Consider the following 9889-nt stretch of genomic DNA (forward strand, 5'->3'; position numbering starts at 1 on the left):
TTAGTCAAAAGCTTAGTGGTGTAGGGTATCACATAGTCGGCCCCGACCCGACTATAGCCTTGGCTCACTTGTTTTTTACAATATCTTATCCATTTATCATATTTATTATAAGGTGATTCGTTAAAAAAACTAATGCACAAAGTCATTTGAACATTTATCTATATAAGCTTTTTGACAAACTTTTGAAGTCACTAAACACACACATCTATAACTGAAAACAAGTAAGAGAGGGTTATAGTCGGACAGGGCCGACCATGTGATACCCTACTCCACTACACCTGGGCACTATTTTCTGAGAAATTTTTTTTATATGATTGGACATATTTTAGCCATGATAACATACCAGAAATATGGAACATACATACATATATACGCCGTCATTACTGGAAACTGGAAAGGTATTATTTTCCGTTTTTTATAATGACCAATCCCGGCTTTTTCGCTACATATTACTAAAACTAGTTAGAAAGTATCTGTCAGCTGTGCCGACGGAGATATACCCTCAGCCTCGGACACAATAAAAATATGTAAACTTAATACTCTATGTTTTTTTTTTTTTTGAATTTTGGGCCAATGTCCCAAGAGGAATTGACTTTGACCCCAAAAAAAATTCTAACGTCGTAAGAAGGGCAACAAAGACAAAAAAATTCAAAAAAAAATTGAAACAATCCGAGACGACTCCTTAAACGGCACTCTTTCCAAAATTTGTGTGGGAGGCACCCGAAGGAGTGCTCCGATGTAGTCGATATTCGGACGTAATCCAAGTCTGTTAGAAATAATACGATCTACAAAATTAAAACCAAACCGGTTTCTCCCTTCGAGGGTTAACTTAGGCCCTGGTCAGTTTAGTTGGCGTCGTCTCAGTAAGTATGGACTTGCCCAAAAAAAAATTGCACCGTCGGAAAAAGTGGCACAAGGCTAACAGGTCAACCTATACTTTTTCCAAAGGAGTGGGCCGCTATAGTCCATATTCGAACCTGATATATGCATTGAAATAATATTTCCACATCCCTAGTTTGGAACAATTCGGTTAGTCACTTCTGAAACTATCGTGCGAATAATCTTAGCGAAAACTTTTGAACTTTTATGGGGGTAATTATCGGAAGGGGTGGACCTATATGGTCCATCTTCGAACTTAACTAAGTTTGAACAAAAATTCCGAAACCTAAAATTTGAACCAACTAGGATGATCCTTCGAGAGTTTTCGTGCGCACTAGCCAGCTAGGCAGACGGATGGACATGGGTAAATCATCTCCAAATTGTCTGAAATGGATTTCTTCCAAACATACTTGGGGTCTAAAATCATTATTTCGATAATCTCGTTGGACTAAATGTTGAGGGTATAAACAAATATTAAAAGAATTTTGGAAATAGTTTTCGTTGATTTTTTTCGAATAGATCAATGAAAAAAGACCAATATTTCGAGGTACTATTACATTACTTTTTACCAAAGGTATCACAAAAACTTCAATACCCCGTACAGCATTGTAATTTGCAACAAATAAAAAATCTGGGAATCTTTTTTCATGATTTGAAAACTTTTATATCTTGATTGCGACATTTTGTAACATGGAATATAAATAGAACTACATTTACATGCAAGAATATTACAACAATTAAAAACCACTTATATGATAGGCAGTAGTTCAGTTATCTAACCGCTATATTCATGTTGGTTTTCAAGTTTATTTTAGTAGTCCGCCGAACAAAAATTCACCCTCTAAGAACTATCCGCTCATTACCCAAAATTGTTGTCATCTGCCTTGGCCAAAATTCTTACTTTGTGTAAAACGTGTCAGTAATAAAATATAACTTCGAATTCTAGCGTGGTTATGGTTACTATACACACAATTAAAACTGTGCAATTTCTGTGTATACTACTCTGTAACACTGTTATCTGAGCACGTACATTAACATACATGGCTTCTATGGAAAGGACGAAAGATCGTATTTCAAAAATAACTCACGTGGGCGGAATGTGTCTACCAGGAATAAGGATATAAAATATATATTAACTTTTTTCCAATTTTCACACAAAAATTTCGGTTCATTTCACTCGTTAGAACCTATCTGATCATCATGTAAAATTGTAAGCTTCATTTCTGTCATAAGCTCACACCTTATTTAAAATTTCGCGGTGATCGTACTATGATTGCGACAATCGGGCGCCCCCCAATTTTTGGTGTATAAATGAAACCATTAATTTCATAAAACCCGAAGATTGCCAACTACAATGGCTAGGATAACGATAACTCTCGAAAGAAATGACTGGAGTTGACCCATTATTTACACATTGTAATGTTTCTCTCGAACTTACATAAAATTCAAAGGTGGGCTTTTTCGGACAACTTCTTCGAGTATTTGCATTACAAGAGCTGTTATCGCTTTAAAATTGTGTTGTTATTCCGTAATAAATAAAAATAGGTAAAAAAACTTTTTAAGTTAAACGGTTTTATGTTAAACATACATTGCAATGTTTAAGATAAATGTACTAAAAACCAAAAAATAATAAAATAGATACAGTCGTGGGAATTATAAACATATGCATGGACTAGACTAAAATAAAACCGTGGGGCACGTCAATTGTCTACAAATTATCGACTTAATGTGCGATAGAAGAATCGTTTAATTCGTCGTTAGGCAGTTGGCCCGCAGACGGTGAGGAAATTACTTACTATTTTCTTGCTCATGGAAATTCCAATAGTTATACACTCCATGTAAATAAAAGAGAAGTTTCAACTAGTTTATCGTTTGACATTCACACTGCTGGCTGGCGAGGAATCGTTTCACTGCTCGTAGTTTGTCTTTAATCGACAAAGTACTACTCGCTCACCACTATGAAACCCTAAAACTCGCTTATAATCGAGCTTGCTAGCTTGTTCCCACATTCTAGCCCTACTTATAACACGTCCATCGTTGTCGATTGAACAACTGCCTTATTATAGTGTAACATTACAAAACAAACATTTTAATCAACGATTGCAGACAATTGACGTGCCCCACGGTTTTATTTTAGTCTAGTCTATGCATATGTTTATAATTCCCACGACTGTATCTATTTTATTATTTTTTATACCCTCCACCATAGTATTAAGTTTGTCATTCTGTTTGTAACACATCGAACTAATCATTTGCGACCCTATAAAGTGTATATATTCTTGATCAGGATAAAATTCTAAGACGATCTAGCCATGTCCGTCTGTCCGTCTGTCTGTCCGTCTGTCCGTCTGTTGTAATCACTCTAGCGTCCGCAATAATTGAGATAGAGTGCTGAAATTTTGCACCCGAGGGTCTTTTTTCCATAGGCAGGTCAAGTTCGAAGATGGGCTATATCGGTCCACTTTTTGGTATAGCCCCCATATAACGGTACCTCCGGATTTGAGGTATTTTGACGTTCTTCGCCACATTTTCAGACCGAATTAGCTATAATTTGGGATTTAGGGTTCCTAGTGATCAACAAACTTATATCCCAAAGCATATGGGCATAGGTCCATGTTTTGGTATAGTCCCCATATAACGGTATCTCCCGATTATCGATTATCTGCAATTTGACATTTGAGGTTCTCAGTGGTCATGAAATATCTCCACGAAACATCTTCAACATAGGTCCATGTTTTGGTATAGCCCCCATATAACGGTACCTCCCGATTTTCGGTATTTTGAGAATTTTAGCTACAATTTTTAACCGAACTAGCTGTAATTTGTCATTTGAGGTTCTCAGTGGTCGTGAAATATCTCCACCAAGCATCGTCAACATAGGTCCATGTTTTGGTATAGCCCCTATATAACGGTACCTCCCGATTTTCGGTATTTTGAGAATTTTAACAATTTGTAACCGAAATATCTGAAATTTGACATTTGAGGTTCTCAGTGGTCATGAAATATCTCCACCAAACATCGTCAACATAGGTTCATGTTTTGGTATAGCCCCCATATAACGGTACCTTCCGATTTTCGGTATTTTGAGAATTTTAGCCACAATTTTTAACCGAACTATCTGCAATTTGACATTTGAGGTTCTCAGTGGTCATGAAATATCTCCACGAAACATCGTCAACATAGGTCCATGTTTTGGTATAGCCCCCATATAACGGTACCTCCCGATTTTCGGTATTTTGAGAATTTTAGCTACAATTTTTAACCGAACTAGCTGTAATTTGCCATTTGAGGTTCTCAGTGGTCATGAAACATCTCCACCAAGCATCGTCAACATAGGTCCATGTTTTGGTATAGCCCCCATATAACGGTACCTCCTGATTTTCGGTATTTTGAGAATTTTAACCACAATTTGTAACCGAAATATCTGCAATTTGACATTTGAGGTTCTCAGTGGTCATGAAATATCTCCACCAAACATCGTTAACATAGGTTCATGTTTTGGTATAGCTCCCATATAACGGTACCTCCCAATTTTCGGTATTTTGAGAATTTTAGCTACAGTTTTTAACCGAAATAGCTGTAATTTGACATTTGAAGTTCTCAGTGGTCATAAAACATCTGCAACGAAACATCGTCCACATAGGTCCATGTTTTGGTATAGCCCCCATATAACGGTATCACCCCATTTACGGTATTTTAAGAATTTTAGCTGCAATTTTTAACCGAACTAGCTGTAATGATCGGTATTTTGAGAAATTTAGGTACAATTTTGTCTATTAAAAAATAATCGTCAATATAGGTCCATGTTTTGGTATATCCCCCCATATAACTGTACCTCCCGATTTTCGGGAATTTTCAGTGGTCACGAAATTTCTTCACTAAAATTCGTCAACATGGGTCCATTTTTGAGGGTCTACATTGTTTTGATGAAACTACCCTCAATTTGACTCTTGAAGTTCCCTGCAGCTATAAAACTTTTCCGCCAAAAAATTTAAAGATAGGTTGATTCTTTGATATAGCCCCGTAGGTGGTACCTTTCCCCTAGCTGAACACATTTTTATACCCTATACCACAATGTGGAAAAGGGTATTATAAGTTTGTTTTGGTAAAAATTCATGTAACACCGCGAAATATTCGTCGGAGACCCCCAATGTGGTATACCAATCTTCATATCTCGACGAGATAAAGCGATTTTGAGATGTCTGTCCGTCCGTCTGTCCATTATAAATTGTAAACACGCTCCAGGGCGCAATTATGGACCGATCGTCACGAATTTTTGTATGTAGGTCGGGTTCAGATCAGAATAGATCCCTATTCTTATTGGTGATGATCGTGAAATACTAAGCGAGTGATATGGACCAAAAACATAATATTTATCCAATTTTCTAGCTGCTCTGTAGGTCTCAATAATAGTCCGATCAACGCGTAATTTTAAATAAGGTAAGAGTATATCACAAAGGAGAAGCTTGCAATTTGGATAATATTTAGAGGGTTAAATGGACCAAAACTTTTGTGTGAAAATAGTGAAAATTTTTAATATACAGCTTATATTTTAATTCCTGCAAGTGACATTCCGGACAAGTGAGATATACTTGAAAGTGGAACGCTTGACCTTTCAATTGATGCCAATTATGTTGGTGTGCATGATCAGATAACAGAGTTACAGCCTAATATATTCCGTTATTTGTTTCTAGTGTAATAATAAACTCGCTAGAAGTCGCAATTAAACATCAATAGTCACGAAATTTTGCACCGGGTAAGAGTATAGGTTGAAAAAGATGCCTACGATTTTGAATGATGATCTGATATTCTTTAGCGGGTGAAATGGACCATTACTTTTGTATGAAAAATATAAAAATTTTATTTTTGGTCGATATTTTAATTCCTTGAGGACATATATATTTCGCAAAGTAGCCTACATATGGGAAAAAACTACTGACCTTTCCTCTGATGTAAATTGCAATAAAGTGTTTACTAGATAACGGGCCTACTGCCTAATATATAATGGGTTCTGTGTAGAGAACCACATTTTTATCCCATGCTACATATTGTCTCTCCAAAAGTTTATGTAACACCAAGAAATATTTGTTCTAGACCCCTTATTTGGTATGCCAAAAATCATATCTCGACGAGATAAAGCGATTTAGCGATAGGTGTCCGTCCATTAAAAATTGTAAACAAGCTTAAGGCCGCAATTATGGACCGATTGTAACGAATTTTTTAAGGAGGTTGGGTTCGGGCCAGAATAGAAATGATTAGTTTTTGCTGATGATCGTGAAATGTTCAGGGAATGAAATGGACCAAAAACGGCTCTGTAGGTCAAAATAATAACCCGCAAAATTTTAAACAAAGTTTTTGATTATGATGAAGAAGAAGCGTACAAACCAACGTGAAGATCAGATAATACTTAGCGGGTTAAATGGACTGAAACTTTTGTGTGAAATTGGTAAAAATTTCAATAAGGTAGCGGATAAACAACGGAATTAGTAGTACTACATAAGTGGGTTTCATTACATTTTACGTGAACTAAATTTTCCTTTCCTTTTTGGTTTTCGTCATAAGTATTATACATTACATCTCTGATATTTGATAATTAAATTTTCACAATCATTGAAAAGAAGTTCCGTGGAGAGCTATTGTCCAGGATAGTGGTATAGGGTATCCCATGGTCGGCTCCGTCCGACTATAGACTTTTCTTACTTGTTTTTATTAGATCAGATAACACTGTGCAACAAAATGGAGGTGAAAGTCTGGGGCACGGAAAATTCCTCTTGGGGAAGAAAGGTCTTGGTGAGTATATTATGAACCCCGAAGGACAGATCCGCCGTGAGTAGAACTTCCGCGTTATGGCGTGATGAAATTTTTGTTAGAGACCCTGTGGGCCATCAGGAATTAGAGTTATATCTTTGTTCACTGTTGCTTAAGTGCTCTACAAAAACAACAAACACAGATATAATGCTAATTCATGATGGCTTACAGGGTCTCTTGCAAAAACTTCATCACGCCATAACGCGGAAGTTCGAATCACGGCGCATCTGTCCTTCGGGGTTTTTAATATACATACACCAAGGGCTTTCATCTCCAAAAGGAATTATCTCTGTCCCAACATTTGTAGGAGTCGAAAAGTTGTTCCACCTAAAATTGTAAAAGGACCCTAATTATTCCATTTTAATTAAGACTATTTTATGGTGGAGGGTATAAAAAGTTCGGCCCGGCCGAACTTAACGACTTTTTACTTGTTGGTTTTTAGTACATTTATCTTAAACATTGCAATGTATGTTTAACATAAAACCGTTTAACTTAAAAAGTTTTTTTAACTATTTTTATTTTCTAGTTTTTAGTTTTTATTTCGCATTCTGTTTAATTCATTTACTGCTTCATTATTGCAAGGTTTCTTGCCCGTTAGTTTATTGCAGTCCAACTCCTCTATGCGTAGTCCCTGCAAAGATCTTACTCTACTAAGAGCCACGTAGGCTTGACCTTCTTCAAACAGTTTCGCACCTAAGTATATGACTGCGTGATCCACAGTGCTGGCCTGCATTTTATGTATTGTAGAAGCCCATGATAGTATTAAAGGCAACACATATCTGTGTGTATCGCTCCCGTTGTTTTGTTAACCTGGCTTCATATTCTTCAGGCGTTTCTGACGCTATCATCTGTGTGTATCGCTCACGTTGCTTTGTTAACCTGGCTTCATATTCTTCAGGCGTTTCTGACGCCGTCATTTATGTATATCGCTGACGTTGCTTTTTGAACCTGGCCTCATAGTGCTCAGGTGTTTTTGACGCTAATTGTTCCTGTCGTTTCTGTAATCGACTATTTCTATCACCTTCACTTTCTTTAGCTCGTTTTGCTTTATACTTTATTTTTTCGCTTTTTGAAGCCTTCGTTTACGTTGTGTTGCAGTTTCTGTTTTATTTGTGTTTGTATTTTTTATATATTTTTTTACATTTTGTTCCCACGAGCAGGGACGTACGCAGGGGGGGGGCACAGGGGGCCCGTGCCCCCCCCCGAAATGGTTTGGTACACCAAAAATTTCTTTAGCTACTGTAACAGATCATTAGCTTTTTCTTTGTCATAAAATAATTTTATGTTTGGATATTTCAAATGAAAACATAAATTTCCTGAAGTTTCTGTACAGAAAATGTACTTCGTTGACAAGTTTTGTAAGAAATAATTTCGATTTTTTTGTTCGAACATTTTTAACTTTTTGCTTGAAATTTTCAAATTTTTCTGTATTACGGCTTTATGCCGTATCGTTCCAGTATAAAAAAAAATAAATGAACTCGGAGTTCCGTAATGATTACACTCCATCTTTTCTAGTTAATTTTAGAGGTTTATGGTATCCTGTATCAAAAATATGACGAGTTCAATATTGTGGGAAGGGAAGTGCATGAAATTGGGTTTTCGTGGACTATATATCGAAAACCAATTATATATTTATTTCGACAAATTTGTTGTTCACATTCTTTATGGTATTGAGGTAATACTGGGTACCACGGAAATAATATAAACAACTTTATGTCCAGCTTCCGTCAAATATTAAAATTTGCATATGGTAGATGTTTGCAGAAATAATTGTTCACAGTTTTTCCTTCAGCTTGAAGGGTTTTCATTTGATCGGTTTGTTGAAATCTGATACCTCCATTCCTTTTTTATTACAGTGTTTTATTTAACTTGCTTTGGTGTGTGTTTAGTTCAAATCTGGTAACTCATTTTTAAAACGGTTGCAGTTGACCAATCAAAGTAAAACTTTGCACACTTTTCAGATTTTAGATGACAATACGTGAATATGAAACCAAAATCAATATGGATCCATTTTTTCCTATAGCCCCCATATAACGGTACCACCCGATTTCCGGTATTTTGCTTTTCAAATCTGGTAACTCATTCTTCACATAGTTGCAGTTGACCAATCGAACTAAAACTTTGCAAACTTTTCAGATTTGGATGACAATACATGAATATGAAATCAAAACCAATATTGGTCCATTTTTACAGTGTTGTACAGTGTTCAATTTTACATGCTTTTCAAATCTGGTAACTCATTTTTAACACAGTTGTAATTGACCAAACGAACTAAAACTTTGCACACTTTTCAGATATGGATGACAATACATGAATATGAAAATAAAACAAAAATTGGTCCATTTTACAGTGTTTAACTGTGTTTTATTTAAATTGCATTTCAAATGTGGTAACTCAATTTTGACACACTTGCAGTTGACCAATCAGACTAAAACCTTGCACACTTTTCAGATTTGGATGACAATATATGAATATGAAATTAAAAAGAAGATTGGTCCATTTTACAGTGTTTTAACGGTGTTTTATTTAACTTGCATTTCAACTCTGGTAACTCATTTTCCACACAGTTGCAATTGACCAATCGAACTGAAACTTTGCACACTTTTCAGATTTGGATGACAATACATGAATATGGGCCCAATTTTTCCTACAGCCCCCATATAGCGGTACCACCCGTTTTCAGGTATTTTGGGGATTTTATCTTCATTTTGCCCGAATTAGCTGTCATTTGGCATTTCCAATGATACAGACATTTCCCCACCAAAAATTGTTGATATACGTCCAGGTTTTGGTATAGCCTTTATATAACGGTACTACACGATTTCAGGCATTTTCAAGTTTTTATCTAAATTTTCGGCCTAAATTGACTATAATTTTGTTCTCAGTGGTCAACAAAATTTATTTGCTAAAAAGTTAAAAATAAAATATAATTTCAAAAAATTAAGTTTCAGTGTTTTATTTAGAAATACACTTAAAAGTAGGAAATAATTTGTCGTTTAGCCTCAATAAATATATTCTTTCTCATGATGGAATCTCTCAAATAAAACGCTTGCATTTAAATTATAAATGGTGGCAAAATTAAACGGCAAGCATTTTATTTGAAAGATTCAATCATGAGAAATAACATATTTAATGAGGCTAAGCGACAAATTATTTCCTAGTTTTAAGTGTATTTCTAAATAAGACACTGAAACTTAATTTT

Source organism: Musca autumnalis, unplaced genomic scaffold (assembly GCF_047663935.1).
Source record: "Musca autumnalis isolate F117 unplaced genomic scaffold, ASM4766393v1 scaffold_1, whole genome shotgun sequence".
NCBI classification, from domain to species: Eukaryota; Metazoa; Arthropoda; class Insecta; order Diptera; family Muscidae; genus Musca; species Musca autumnalis.